The sequence below is a fragment of the Delphinus delphis genome, chromosome 8 (genome assembly GCF_949987515.2).
Source record: "Delphinus delphis chromosome 8, mDelDel1.2, whole genome shotgun sequence".
In the NCBI taxonomy this organism is placed as follows: Eukaryota; Metazoa; Chordata; class Mammalia; order Artiodactyla; family Delphinidae; genus Delphinus; species Delphinus delphis.
Genome location: NC_082690.1, coordinates 31,650,914 through 31,667,965, shown reverse-complemented (window position 1 = coordinate 31,667,965; position 17,052 = coordinate 31,650,914).

Sequence of the window (17,052 nt, the reverse complement as noted above, 5' to 3'; positions counted from 1 at the left end):
TCCTTTAGATATTTATAAATTGGTATGTTCATCTTTTTCTTATATATTTATAAAAGTTTGTATATATTAAATAACCCTTTGGCTGTCCCACATGTTAGACATATTTTGGCCCAATTTGTCATTTGCTTTTTAAAAATCATTTTATTATACTTTATAGTCAGGGTAAGTAAGATATTATTTAGAAAAAGTGAAATTTTCCCTTTTCTATGAATTTTAACAAAAGAATACACTCATATAATCATCAGTACAATCAAAATATAGAGTAGTTTTATCACCCGAAAAGAATTCTCTCTTGGGACTTCCTTGGTGGTCCAGTGATTGAGACACCATGCTCCAAATGCAGGGGGCACATGTTCAATCCTTGGTCAGGGAATTAAGATTACACATGCTGCATGGTGCAGCCAAAAAAAAAAAAAAAAAAAATCTCTCTAGTTCTCTTCGCCCCCAACTCTTCTCCTTACTAATCACTGATTTGTTTTCTGTCCCTGTAGTTTTTCCTTGTCCAGAATCTCATATAAATGAACTCGTACAGTATGTAGTCTTTCTAATCTGGCTTCTTTCACTTAGTATAATGCATTTCAGATTTATCCATATATCAGGTTTTTTTTCTTTCTATTGCTGAGTAGTATTCATTCTATGCATATCCACAGTGTATTAGCCATTCACCAGGTGCTGTAAATTTTGATTATTTCTGGGTTTTGGTGATTATGAATTAAAAAAGTAAAGTCTCCATTATTATTCATATAGAAATGTTTGTGTAGACATATTTTTTCTTTTCCTGTGGCTAAATATTTCAGAGCATGGTAAATGTATATTGAACTTTGTAAGAAATTGACAAACAACTGTAGTCCAAATTGACTGTACCATTTTTGCATTCCCATCAACAATGTATAAGAGTTCTAGTTGTGACCTTCAAGATGGCAGAGGAGTAAGACATGGAGATCACCTTACTCCCCACAGATACATCAGAAATACATCTACATGTGGAACAACTACTACAGAACACCTACTGAACACTGGCAGAAGACCTCAGACTTCCCAAAAGGCAAGAAACCTCCCCACGTACCTGGGTAGGGCAAAAGAAAAAAGAAAAGAACAGAGACAAAAGAATAGGGACGGGACCTGCACCTCAGGGAGGGGGCTGTGAAGGAGGAAACGGTTCCACACACTCGGAAGCCTCTTCACTGGCGGAGACAAGTGGTGGTGTGGGGGAAGCTTCGGAGCGATGGAGGAGAGCACAGCATTAGGGGTGCAGAGGGCAAAGCAGAGAGATTCCCGCACAGAGGACTGGTGCTGACCAGCAATCACCAGCCTGAGAGGCTTGTCTGCTCACCCGCTGGGACAGGTGGGGGCTGGGAGCTGAGGCTCTGGCTTCGGTGGTCAGATCCCCGGGAGAGGACTGAAGTTGGCTGCATGAACACAGCCTAAAGGGGGCTAGTGCACCACAGCTAGCAAGGAGGGAGTCTGGGAAAAAGTCTGGAACTTCCTAAGAGACAAGAGACCATTGTTTCAGGGTGTGTAAGGAGAGGGGATACAGAGCACCGCCTAAACCAGCTCCAGAGAAGGGAGTGAGCCACAGCTATCAGTGCTGACACCAGAGATGGGCATGAAATGCTAAGGCTGCTGCTGCAGCCACCAAGAAGCCTGTGTGCAAGCACAGGTCACTATCCACACATCTCTTTCTGGGAGGCTGTGCAGCCTGCCACTGCCAGGGTCCTGTGGTCCAGGGACAACTTCCCCAGGAGAACACATGGCACGCCTCACGCTGTTGCAACATCACGCTGGATTCTGCTGTGGCAGGCTCTCCCAGCATTCCCTACCCCTCCCTCCCAATGGCCTGAGAGAGCCAGAGTCCCCTAATCAGCTACTCTTTAACACCATCCTGTCTGGGTGCAGAACAGATGCCCTCAGGTGACCTACATGCAGAGGTGGGGCCAATCCAAAGCTGAACCCCAACAGCTGTGAGAAAAAAGAAGAGAAAGGGAACTTTCTCCCAGCAGCCTCAGGAGCAGGGGATTAAATCTCCACAATGAACTTGATGTACCCTGCATCTATGGAATACCTGAAGAGACAAAGAATCATCCCAAAATTGAGGTGGTAGACTTCGGGAGCAACTGTAGACTTGTGGTCTGCTGTATGTGACTGACTGGTTTCTGGTTTTATGTTATTCTTAGTTTAGTATTTAGAGTTTACTATCATTGGTAGAATTGTTTATTGATTTGGTTGCTCTCTTCCTTTTATATATATATATATATATTTCCTTTTTCTCTTTTTGTGAGTGTGTATGTGTATGCTTCCTTGTGTGATTTTGTCTGTATAGCTTTGCTTTTAACATTTGTCCTAGGGTTCTCTCTGTCCATTTTGTTTTTAATATAGTTTTTAGCTCTTGTTATCACTGGTGGATTTGATTTTTGGTTTCGGTGCTCTCTTCTTTCTTTCTTTTTTCCTTTTTTTATTAGTTTTTATTTTTTATATTTTTAATAATTTTTTTATTTTAATAACTTTATTTCTTTCTTTTTCTTTTGTTCTTTCTTTTTTTCTCCCTTTTCTTCTGACTGTGTGGCTGACATGGTTTTCATGCTCTGGCTGGGTGTCAGGCCTGTATATCTGAGGTGGGAGAGCCGCAATCAGGATATTGGTCCACCAGAGGCCTCCCAGCTCCACATAACATCAAACATCAAAAGCTCTCCCAGAGATCTCGATCTCAATGCTAAGACCCATCTCCACTCAAAAACCAGCAAGCTACAGTGCTGAACTCTCTATGCCAAACAGCTAGCAACACAGAAACACAGCCCCACCCATTAAAAGAGAGGCTGTCTAAAATCATAATAAGGTCACAGACAACCCAAAACACATCACTGGAATGGGTCCTGCCCACCAGAAAGACAAGATCCAGCCTCATCCACCAGAACACAGGCACTAGTCCCCTCCACCAGGAAGCCTACACAACCCACTGAATGAAACTGAGCCAATGAGGGCAGACACTAAAAATAATGGGAACTATGAATGTGCAGCCTGTGAAAAGGACACCACAAACACAGTAATTTAAGCAAAATGAGAAGACAGAGAAACACACAGCAGATGAAGGTGCAAGGTAAAAACCTACCAGACCAAACAAATGAAGAGGAAGAAAGCAGTTTACCTGAAAAATAATTCATAGAAATGATAGTAAAGATGATCCAAAATCTTGGAAATAGAATTCAGAAAATACAAGAAATGTTTAACAAGGACCTAGAAGAACTAAACATCAAACAAACAATGATGAACAACACAATAAATGAAATTAAAAATTCTCCAGAGGCAATCAATAGCAGAATAACTGAGGCAGAAGAATGGAGAAGTGACCTGGAAAAGAAAATCATGGAAATAACTACTGCAGGGTACAATTAAAAAAAAAGAATGAAAAGAATTGAGGGCAGTGTTAGAGACTTCTGGACAACACTAAATGCAACAACATTCAAATTATAGGGGTCCCAGAAGAAGAAGAGAAAAAGAAAGGGACTGAGAAAATATTTGAAGAGATTATAGTTGAAAATTTCCCTAATATGGGAAAGGAGATAGTTAGTCAAGTCCAGGAAGCACAGAGAGTCCCATACAGGATAAATCCAAGGAGAAACATGCCTAGACACATATTAATCAAACTGTCAAAAATTAAATACAAAAAATATATATTACAAGAAGCAAGAGAAAAACAAAATATACCATACAAGGGAATTCCCATAAGGTTAACAGCTGATCTTTCAGCAGAAACTCTGCAAGCCAGAAAGGAGTAGCAGGACATATTTAAAGTGATGAAAGGGAAAAAACTACAACCAAGATTACTCTAGCCAGCAAGAATCTCATTCAGATTCTATGGAGAAATTAAAACCTTGACGGAGAGGCAAAAGCTAAGAGAATTCAGCACCACCAAGCCAGCTTTACAACAAATGCTAAAGGAACTTCTCTAGATAGAAAACACAAGAGAAGGAAATGACCTCCAATAAGAAACCCAAAACAATTTTTAAAATGGTAATAGGAACATGCATAGCAATAATTACCTTAAATGTAAATGGATTAAATCCTCCAACCAAAAGGCATAGACTGGCTGAATGGATACACAAACAAGACCCGTGTATATACTGTCTACATGAGACCCACTTAAGACCTAGGGACACATACAGGCTGAAAGTTAGGGCATAGAAAAAGGTATTCCATGCAAACGGAAATCAAAAGAAATCTGGAGTAGCAATTCTCATATCAGACAAAATAGACTTCAAAATAAAGACTATTACAAGAGACAAAGAAGGACACTACATAATGATCAAGGGATCAATCCAAGAAGAAGATATAACAATTGTAAATATTTATGCACCAACATAGGAGCACTACAATACATAAGGCAAATGCTAACAGCCATAAAAGGGGAAACGGACAGTAATGCAATCATAGTACGGGACTTTAACACACCACTTTCACCAATGGACAGATCACATCCAAAATGAAAATAAATAAGGAAATGCAAGCTTTAAATGATACATTAAACAAGATGGACTTAATTGATATTTATAGGACATTCCATCCAAAAACAACAGAATACACTTTCTTCTCAAGTGTTCCTGGAACATTCTCCAGGATAGATCATATCTTGGGTCAGAAATCAAGGCTTGGTAAATTTAAGAAAAGTGAAATCATATCAAGTATCGTTTCCAACCACAATGCTATGACACTTGATACCAATTACAGAAAAAATCTGTAAAAAATACAAACACATGGAGGCTAAGCAATACACTACTTAATAACCAAGAGATCACTGAAGAAATCAAAGAGGATATCAAAAAATACCTAGAAACAAATGACAATGAAAACACGATGACCCAAAACCTATGGGATGCAGCAAAAGCAGTTCTAAGAGGGAAGTTTATAGCAATACAATCCTACCTTAAGAAACAAGAAACATGTCAAATGAACAACCTACCCTTACACCTAAACCAATTAGAGAAAAAAAACAAAGTTAGCAGAAGGAAAGAAACCATACAGATCAGATCAGAAATAAATGAAAAAGAAATGAAGGAGATGATAGCAAAGATCAATAACACTAAAAGCTGGTTCTTTGAGAAGAAGATAAACAAAATTGATAAACCATTAGCCAGACATATCAAGGAAAAAAAGGAAAAGACTCAAATCAACAATGTACAAATAAAAAAGAAGTAACAACTGACACTGAAGAAATACAAAGAATCATGAATGATTACTACAAGCAACTCTATGCCAATAAAATGGACAACCTGGAAAAATGGACAAATTCTTATAAAAGCACAACCTTCTAAGACTGAACTAGGAAGAAATAGAAAATATAAACAGACCAATCACAAGCACTGAAATTGAGACTGTGATTAAAAATCTTCCAACAAACAAAAGCCCAGGACCAGATGGCTACACAGGTGAATTCTATCGAACATTTAGAGGAGAGCTAACAACTATCCTTCTCAAACTCTTCCAAAATATAGCAGATGGAGGAACATTCCCAAACTCATTCTATGAGGCCATCATCACCCTGATACCAAAACCAGACAAAGATGTCATAAAGAACGAAAACTATAGGCCAATATCACTGATGAATGTAGATGAAAAAATGCTCAACAAAATACTAGCAAACAGAATCCAGCAGCACATTAAAAGGATCATACAACATGATCAAGCAGGGTTTATCCCAGGAATGTAAGTATTCTTCAATATACGCAAATCAATCAACGTGATAAACCATATTAACAAATTGAAGGAGAAAGACCATATGATCATCTCAATAGATGCCGAAAAAGCTTTTGAGAAAATTCAAACCCATTTATGATAAAAACTGTCCAGAAAGTAGGCAGAGAGGGAACTTACCTCAACTGAATAAAGGCCATATGTGACAAACCCACACCCAACATCGTTCTCAATGGTGAAAAACTGAACCCATTTCCACTAAGATCAGGAACAAGACAAGGTTGTCCACTATCACCACTATTATTCAACATAGTTTTGGTAGTTTTAGCCACAGCAGAGAAGAAAAAGAAATAAAAGTAATCCAAATAGGAAAAGAAGAAGTAAAACTGTCACTGTTTGCAGATACCATGATACCAAACATAGAGAATTCAAAAGATGCTACCAGAAAACTGCTAGAGCTAATCAGTGAATTTGTTAAAGTAGAAGGATAAAAAATTAATGCAAAGGAATCTCTCGCATTCCTATACTAATGATGAAAAAGCTGAAAGAGAAATTAAGGAAACACACCCATTTACCATTGCAATCAAAATAATAAAATACCCAGGAATAAACCTACCTAAGGAGACAAAAGACCTGTATGCAGAAAACTATAAGACACTGATGAAAGAAATTAAAGGTGATACAAAGAGATAGAGAGATATCCCATGTTCTTGGATTGGAAGAATCAATATTGTGAAAATGTCTATACTACCCAAAGCAATCTACAGATTCATTTCAGTCCCTATCAAACTACCACTGGCACTTTTCACAGAACTAGAACAAAAAAATTCACAATTTGTATGGAAACACAAAAAAACCCGAATAGCCAAAGCAATCTTGAGAAAGAAAAACGGAGCCAGAGAAATCAGGCTCCCGGACTTCAGACTATACTACAAGGCTACAGTAATCAAGACAGAATGGTACCTGAACAAAACCAGAAATATAGATCAATGGACTAGGATAGAAAGCCCAGAGATAAACCCACACACCTATGGTCACCTTGTTTTTGATAAAGGAGGCAGAAATACATAATGGAGAAAAGACAGCCTCTTCAATGAGTGGTGCTGGGAAAACTGGACAGCTACATGTAAAAGAATGAAATTAGAACACTCCTTAACACCATACACAAAAATAAACTCAAAATGGTTTAAAGACATAAATTTAAGGCCAGACACTCTAAAACTCTTAGAGGAAAACATAGGCAGAACACTCTTTCACATAAATCACAGCAAGATCCTTTTTGAATCACCTCCTATAGAAATGGAAATAAAAACAGAAATAAACAAAGGGGACCTAATGAAACTTAAAATCTTTTGCACAGCAAAGGAAACCATAAACAAGAGGAAAAAACAACCCTCATAATGGGAGCAAATATTTGCAAATGAAGGCAACTGACAAAGGATTAATCTCCAAATTTTACAAGCAGCTCATGAGCTCCTGCTCATGGGTAGAAGACCTAAATAAACATTACTCCAAAGAAGATACACAGATTGCCAACAAACGCTTGAAAGGATGCTCAACATCCCTAATCATTAGAGAAATGCAAATCAAAACTACAATGTGGTATCACCTCACACTGGTCAGAATGGTCATCATCAAAAAGTCTATAAACAATATATTCTGGAAAGGGTGTGGAGAAGAGGAAACCCTCTTCCACTGTTGGTGGGAATGTAAATTGATGCAGCCACAGGGAGAACAGTATGGAGGTTTCTCAAAAAACTAAAAATAGAACTACCATACGACCCAGCAATCCCACTACTGGGCATATACCCTGAGAAAACCGTAATTCAAAAAGAGTCATGTACCACAATGTTCATTGCAGCTCTATTTACAATAGCCAGGACATGGAAGCAACCTAAGTGTCCATCAACAGATGAATGGATAAAGAAGATATGGCACATATATACAATGGAATATTACTCAGCCATAAAAAGAAACAAAATTGAGTTATTTGTAGTGAGGTGGATGGACTTAGAGTTTGTCATACAGAGTGAAGTAAGCCAGAAAGAGAAAAATAAATACAATATGCTAACACATATATATGGAATCTAAAAAAAAAAAAAAAGGTTCTGAAGAACCTAGGGGCAGGAGGACAGCAATAAAGATGCACACATAGAGAATATATTTGAAGACACAGGGAGGCGGAAGGGTAAGCTGGGACGAAGTGAGAGAGTGTCGTGGACTTATACATACTACCAAATGTAAAATAGATAGCTAGTAGGAAGCAGCCGCATAGCACGTGGAGATCAGCTCCGTGCTTTGTGACCACCTAGAGGGGTGGGATGGGGAGAGTGGGAGGGAGACACAAGAGGGAGGAGATATGGGGATATATGTATAGTTGATTCACTTTGTTATAAAGCAGAAACTAACACACCATTGCAAACAATTATTCTTCAATAAAGACATTAAAGAAAAAAAAAGAGTTCCAGAGGGTCCATGTCCTTGACAGTACTTGATATTGTCAAGTTTGTTTTCTTTTTCCTTTTCTCTTTTTTTTTTCCCACTTTAGCCATTCTAATAAGTGTGTGGTGATATGTCACTGTGGTTTTAATTTGAATTTCTCTAAGAATAATGATGAACATTTTTCCAGTGTTTATTTGCCATTCCTACATCTACTTTTTAAAAGTGTTTAGATCTTTTGTTTATTTTAAAAATGAACCTGGGGCTTCCCTGGTGGTGCAGTGGTTGAGAGTCCGCCTGCCGATGCACGGGACACGGGTTCATGCCCCGGTCCAGGAGGATCCCACATGCTGCAGAGCAGCTGGTCCCGTGAGCCATGGCCGCTGAGCCTGTGCGTCCGGAGCCTGTGCACGGCAACGGGAGAGGCCACCACAGTGAGAGGCCTGCATACCAAAACAAATAAATAAATAAAAGCCCCCCCCCCCAAAAAAAAACCAAGTGTTTGTTTAAAATAAAAAAAATGAACCTGTTTGTTTTCTTATTATTGAGTTATGTGTCTTTACACATTCTAGATGCCAGCTCTTTATCAGATATGTGTTTTGCAATTTTTTTTCCAGTTTGTGGCTTGTTTTTTCATTCTCTCAACAGCAGCTTTTCAAAGAACATGTCTTTAATTTTCATGAAGTCAAACTTATCAATTGTTTCTTTTATGACACATACTTTTTGTGTCTTATCTAAGAAATACTTGCCTATCCTAAAGTTGCAAGGATTTTCTTCTATGTTTTTTTCCAGAAGTTTTATGGCTTTAGGTTTCATACTCAGATCTATAATCCCTTTTCAGTTCACTTTATGCTTATGATGTAAGAAATGGATCATTGTTTCAGAACCATTTGTTTAAAACGACTACCTTCTCTCCAATGAATTGCCCTAGCACCTCACCTTTGTAAAACAAACAGCAAACAAACAAATCAGTTGACTATACACATGTAGATCTATATCTTGACTCAATTCCTCCATTTATCTCTGGATTTATACTTTTCCCAATACCATATTACTTTGATTACTCTCAATTTACAATAAGTCTTAAAATCAAGTAGTAGGAATTCTTCAACCTTCTTTTTCAAAATTGTTTTGAGTATTTCAGTGTTTTTATTTTTTCATATAAATTTTAGAATCAACTTGTATATTTTTACAAAAATAGAATGCTGAGATTTTATTTGGAATTGTACTGAATCTATAACTCAATCTGGGGAGAAAGTTCATTGTAATAAATATTCTCCCAGTCTGTGACCATAGTATGTCTCTCCATTTATGTAGGTCTTCTTTCTATTAGCTATTTTATCAGTGTTTTGTAGTTTTCAGCATACATTTGTTGAACTTTTATGTAAGCATTTCATATTTGTTGGTGCTATTGTAAGTGATACTTTAAATATTTCCCATATTTATAGTAGTTTTGCATTTATATATTTAATGCAATTTATGTATTTCATTTAATTAACAATGTTTCATCTGGCCTGTGTATTGCCAATATTTTTTCCCAATTCGCCATTTACCTTTTAATCTTGTTTATAGGCAAATATTAAGTCTTTTCATTCATGGTTCCTCCATTTGCATAAATTCTTTACATTTCAAATTACTTTACTTTTATCTATAGTATTTCATTTTATCTTTATGATAACTACAAAACTACAAAAAGGACCATGCTATTCCTCTTCTATAGCTTATTACACTGATATCAAAAGATTAATTTTTCTAGATTATGTAGTTTGTCAGAGGGATTTTTCAAACTAGACTTTTAGTTGCTCTGCTTCTAAATATTTTTCACAGACCCTGCACTCAAGGAGCACACAGTCTAATAGGAAAAATAGATAAATAAATGAATTGAATAACACTTCAATGGTAGCCTTGAGGAAGTACAGTATTTAACATGAGGTGTAGTCACGTCAGTACTAACTAAAATCCTCAGTGTGCCCCTAGAAGTTGACACAGTCCTTACATCACATATTAATTTAGTTCCTGATTGAGACAGTACTTATGGGACTGCATTTTAAAACTTCCTTTACATTACTTTCTGGACTTTCTGCCTTGTGTATTTTTTCTACTGATTGAAAACTCTGAGATTATATCTTGTCATACGACAACTATCAAATGGGGTAAACCAATATTCTAAGTGTAAATTCATACATTTCTTAAGTAAAAAGTAAAAAGCAGCACTCAAAATAACCCAAATATAAAAGATATTATCATCATGGATAACCTTTTGGAAAAGCTGGCATGCGGATCAAAATGGTACCCCTGGACCTGGCAGTAAAAATTATTGGTAAAATGTATGACTGTATATAAGGAAATGCAGCTGCTAATTACTTTCAGATTAAGATTAGAATAAATCTTTAAGAGAATGACACATATTTTCCATTCTAGAAAAACACTACTTGTTATCAAAACACAAGAAACAGCAGAGGATTGTGTATATGCTTTCAGCACAAAAGAGGCTATTTCCTCAAGCTAAACATAAATGCTCATCAACAGCTTCATTTAACTCTACTCTCAGAGAACCAACCTAAGCCAAATCTGCCCTTATGATAAAATCTAAACTGTGACTCAAGAGCTAAACGATGATGATAAGTAAGACAGAATTCACAATGACTTAATCGAATATTCTTAGTCTTCTGGGGAAATAGAACTAGCCTTATAAAACACCACACAACATCAGAATCTTTCTATTTGGATCTTTGTTGATCACCCAAGTTGCAGTAATTCCTCTAGAAGGAAAAAGCTCTCCATCTGAGGACCACTGACCCACTCATCTGTCAACAGATTTTTTTAAAATGTGCTTGTATTGGTTGCAGGGATTTTAGTTTTGTTTAGGTAGAGATAAAATTTCTTTTGGATTTGTTTTAAGAAATGCAATCTTGAGACACAATATTTTATTTAACACACTTATAAATTTACTTTTATTCAACTTCAGTGTAAAGAAGGGAAGAATCCAATATGAAAGGAGAGGGATAAAAATAGGAGAACTGAAGATAAAGAGGAGTCTATTCTCAATAATGCATTTAAGAAAAACTATAACTTGAAAAGATTGAGCAGAAAAAGGAGCAAAAATAGGGAGCAGGGAAGGGAGAAGAAGGTGATGGAAGAGAAAGTACTTGCATTAATGTACATCCCACAGGGATGTACACATGGTAATTAGGTAAGGAGATAATGAAGCAAAATTCTGAAGGAAGCAATTGAACAGAAGCTATGTGAATACTTAAGAAGAAATGGGTGTTAACTATAAATAAGTATGGATGAGTTCACCAAAATCTTCTTATCAGCAGATCGAATTTCCTTCTAAAACAGGGTTATTAAATCAGTAGATCAAAGAAAGACTTCTACTGATTTAGGGTATATCTGACAAACTATCTCTTAGTACTTTTATGAATTAAAAAAGGAAAATGTAAGTTGAATGTTGGCTATGTTAGATGGGTAGATATCTAGTTGAATAAACTTACCCAAAGCATATTGCTTAATATGTTGATTCATTCACTCATTAATTCTCCAATTATAAACTCTTAAAGTGGCTTCTATTTGCCAAGTACTATGTTAAGCCTTAGGTGTACTAAGAAGACCAAGGTGTGGTCTCACAGTCTACAAGGGAGAAGCAGTTCTATCACAAATAACTGCAATAAACTGTTCAGTAACTAAGATTAGAGGGAAATCTTTAATGAGAAGAAAAGACACTCACAAGGTTCTTTTCAAGCTTACTTTATTCAACATTTTCTCCAGTAATGTAGCTAATACCAGAAATGACTTGCTTATCATTTTTTCAGATGTCATAAAACTTGTAGATGTGGCTATACATTGGTAGATAAAAATAAGTCAAAAAAGTTATAATGGCTGTAATGATGGGCTAAAACCATGATGAATTAAATAAAAATAAATAAATGTAGCAGTCTACATTTAGGTTAAATAACACAACCACATGAATACAGGACCTGGAAGACCTAACTTGACAGCAGCTAATATAAAGGGGACTTGACTCTTAGTCAAACACAAACTCAACATAGGTTAGCTGAGAAGTGTAATGGGTGAAAATACTTGTGTAATTTGAGGTTGCATTATCAAAGCAACATATCCAAGCCAAGAACTGTTACAACACTGCATTCTATGCTGGTAAGAATGATTCTGCAGTGTGGCGTAAGAATGATTCTGCAGTGTGGGGTCCAGTTCTTGGGCACACTTCAAGGAAGTATTTGACATATTAGTGAGGATTCAGCAAGAGGTAACCAGAAGGGTTTTTTATATAAAACCCATTCATTTTATATCTTTAAAAATGTGTAAGGAAATGGAGCTCTTTAGTTTAAAGAAAGGAAGATGTAATGAAACATGACATTGTTTTCTTTAACAGTGAGTAGAATTATTCTGTGAAGTCCCCGAGGGTGAAATAGGAAAAACCAACTTTTTATTGGGATTCATTCTTTGCAAAGAATTGTCCCATGTCCTATGAACCACAGAATGTGGTTCTCATAATGACCCTGAGAGTTAGGCAGTGCAGACACTGTTACCACCATTTTATAGGTGAGGAAACAGGTTCAGAGAAGTTGGGGTTTGCCTAAAGTGAAAATGTTACAGGCCAAATTCCAATTTTCTGACCCGAGACCTATGCTTTTCCCATAATACCATGTTATCCTTCCACTTAGAAGCAGATTTTATTTCAGTACAAAGAAAGTCTTTCTAATAAGGACCACACAAGAATGAAACAGACTGCCTCACAAATTAATGATCTTTCTTTTCCAGAAAAAGGCCAACAAGAGCTGGAGGACTTTGTGTTGAGAACATATTTTGGAGGTAACTTCTACTCATGGAGGAGGGTGGGTCAGGTGACCCCTAAATCCATTTAAATAAATGTTTACCATGGGAAAAAGAGAGAGAGGAAGAAAGAAAGAGAGCGAGAGAGAGGGAGTGGGAGTGGGAGGGAGGGAGGGAGGAAAGAAAAAAGAAATTTTGAGAGATTCAAGGTGATATTCATTAGTCATCCACAGAATTCAATCATTCATTCGGCAAAAATTCACTGACCACTTACTATGTGGTAGTCGATTCTGGGACAGTAATGAGCATACCAGACTTAAAAATAAAAATCTTGGTATTAAGTATTAGTTAACTCAGTTATAATCTGTGTGACTTTTTGAGTCTAAATTTTCCCATATGTCAACTGAGTACGAAATCCGCCTCAAGAATTGTAAGGATTAAATGAGATAATATTTTTAAAGTACTAAACACATAGCAGTATCTCACAATATTAGTTCCCTTCTTCCCTTGCAGTATGAGGGGTGCCATGAAGTTGCTAGGAAATAGTTTTATGAAGTGAGTATGACAATAAGACAGGACCTAGATATAGAGAAAGTGGGGTGCAAACAGAACATCCCTTGGTGTTCCCATTATTTAGCTGGTTGGAGGGTGATCACTCAGGCTTAACTCTGTAAGAATAAGATAGTTTGTTAATTCACAAGCCTAAGTACAACATCTCTAAAACTTTGTTCTCAATTTAAGATTTATTCCTTTTCATTGATTTTTATACATTCTTGAACACATTGCACTAGTTATTCTCAGAGAGAACTGGAGAATAGGAGATATTTGTCTGTTGGATGCTCTTATAGATGAAACAGAAACAGGAACAGTATTTTACAGTGATTTAGATATCCAAAATAATATCTATCTAAACATGTTTTTAATCAGAGAAAAAAAATCATTTGCCTAAAAGTAAGAAAATTTCCACTTAGATTTACTAGTTACACATTTCTGTTTGTAAAACTGAACTTCTTGGCTGTATCTAGAGTGGCTTAGGCTGTAATAGTTTGGATAATTTTGCCAACGTCATGTTCTGGCCACAAAATAAGAACACATCAGGAGACAATGTTTCAGCTGGTTATGAAAGATTGTTGGTCAGTACATAAGCTCACCCAGCTATGGAAACCAAGTTTGTAAACAAAACCTTGCTCAGCCCCCTGCTGAGCCATTCTTTCAGAAATAAGACTGAGTGAAGACTTGTTTTATTTTTCTTCCCATTTTGCTTTAATATATAAATTAAATATTTGCTCAGTTTTACATTAAATCATTAACAAAAACTGAATTCTTATTGAATACAGAAGTGCTTTATTCACATTCGTCTCCTACTGTGTACCCAGAAGTGTAAATGTTACCACAGAAGTATGAGTAAATCTGTGCTTAGGTGTTTTCCCATGTTGAGAATATATATTTAATAGACATGAAGCAGTAAAATAGCAATATAAAATTTATTTGATATTCATAACAGCAAACATTTATTGTATAACAAGCCTATTATGTGCTATGCATACTCATTCTTGAGAAACTTACAGTCTGGTGGAAGTGGAGGGTGGCAGATATAGACAAACTTGTAATAACGGTATAATGTAAAATGGGTTTCATTAGAGCTTAGGACTATGGTACCATTAGGAGGTTATGACAAGACTGGTGTGAGGAGATACCTCATTGTAGTTTTCATCTGCATTTCTCTAATAATTAGTGATGTTGAGAATCTTTTCATGTGTTTTTTAGCCATCTGTATGTCTTCTTTGGAGAAATGTCTATTTAGGTCTTCCACCCATTTTTTGATTGGGTTGTTTGTTTTTTTGATATTGAGCTGCATGAGCTGTCTGTATATTTTGGAGATTAATCCCTTGCCAGTTTCTTCATTTGCAAATATTTTCTCCCATTCTGAGTGTTATCTTTTCATCTTGTTTACGATTTTCTTTGCTGTGCAAAAGTTTTAAATTAATTAGGTCTCATTGGTTTATTTTTGTTTTTATTTTAATTGCTCTTGGAGGTGGATCAAAAAAGGTCTTGCTGTGATCTTTGTCAAAATGTGTTCTGCCTATGTTTTCATCTAAGAGTTTTATACTGTCTGGTCTTATGGTCTTACGTTTAGGTCTTTAATCCATTTTGAGTTTATTTTTGTGTATGGTGTTAGGGTTTGTTCTAATTTCATTTGTTTACATATAGCTGTCCAGTTTTTCCAGCACTATTTATTGAAGAGACTGTCTTTTCTCCATTGTATATTCTTGACTCCTTTGTCATAGACTTGTCACCTAGTCTTTGTCATAGATTAGGTGACCATATGTGCATGGGTTTATCTCTGGTCTTCCTATCCTCTTCCATTGATCTATATTTCTGTTTTTGTGCCAGTACCATTTTGTGCCAGTAGCTTTGTAGTATAGTCTGAAGTCAGGAAGCCTGATTCCTCCAGCTCAGTTTTTCTTTCTCAAGATTGTTTTTGTTATTTAGAGTCTTTTGTGTTTCCATATAAATTGTAAAAATTTTTGTTCTAATTCTGTGAAAAATGCCATTGGTAATTTGATAGGCATTGCACTGAATCTGTAGATTGCTTTGGGTAGTATAGTTATTTTCACAATATTTATTCTTCCAATCCAAGAACATGGTATATCTCTCAATCTGTTTGTGTCTTTTTTTTTTTTTTTTTTTTTACAGTATGCGTACCTCTCACTGTTGTGGCCTCTCCCGTTGTGGAGCAACAGGCTCCGGATGCTCAGGCTCAGTGGCCATGGCTCACGGGCACAGCCGCTCTGTGGCATGTGGGATCTTCCCAGACCAGGGCACGAACCTGTGTCCCCTGAATCGGCAGGCGGACTCTCAACCACTGTGTCAACAGAGAAGCCCTGTTTGTGTCATTTTTGATTTCTTTCATCAGTGTCTTATAGTTTACTGACTCCAGGTCTTTTACTCCTTGGGTAGGTTTATTCTTAGGTATTTTAGGCTTTTTGTTGCAATGGTAAATGGGATTGTTCCCCTAATTTCTCTTTCTGATCTTCTGTTGTTAGTGTATAGGAATGTAAGAGATTTCTGTGCATTAATTTTGTAATCTGCAACTTTACCAAATTCATTGATTAGCTCTAGTAGTTTTCTGGTGGCATCCTTAGTATTTTCTATGTACAGTATCATGTCTTCTGCAAACAGTGACAGTTTCATTTCTTCTTTTCCAATTTGGATTGCTTTTATTTCTTTTTCTTCTCTGATTGTCATGGCTAGGACTTCCAAAACTATGTTCAGTAATAGTGGGCAGAACGGATATCCTTGTCTTGTTCCTGATTTTAGAGGAAATGGTTTCACTTTTTCACCATTGAGAATGATGTTTACTGTGGGTTTGTCATATATGGCCTTTATTATGTTGAGGTAGGTTCCCTCTATGCCCACTTTCTGGAGAGTTTTTGTCATAAATGGGTGTTGAATTTTGTCAAAAGCTTTTTCTGCATCTATTGAGATGATCATATGGTTTTTATTCTTTAATTTGTTAGTATGGTGTATCACACTGATTGATTTGTGTATATTGAAGAATCCTTGCATCCCTGGTATAAATCCCACTTGATCAGGGTGTATGATCGTTTTAATGTGTTGTTGGATTCAGTTTGCTAGTATTTTGTGGAGGATTTTTGAGTCAATGCTCATCAGTGATATTGGCCTGTAATTTTCTTTTCTTGTGATATCTTTGCCTGGTTTTGGTATAAGTGTGATGGTGGCTTCATAGAATGAGCTTGGGAGTGTTCCTTCATCTGCAATTTTTTGGAAGAGTTTGAGAAGGATAGGTGTTAGCTTTTCTCTGAATGTTTGATAGAATTCACCTGTGAAGCCATCTGGTCCTGGACTTTTGTTTGTTGGATGATTTTTAATTGAAGTTTCAATTTCATTACTTGTCATTGGTCTGTTCATATTTTCTATTTCTTCCTGGTTCAGTCTTGGAAGGTTGTACCTTTCTAAGAATTTGTCCATTTCTGCCAGGTTGATTATTTTATTGGCATGTAGTTTCTTGTAGTAGTCTCTTATGATCCTTTGTATTTCTGTGGTGTCCATGGTAACTTTTCCTTTTCAATTTCTAATTTCATTGGTTTGAGACCTCTCCTTTTTTTCTTGATG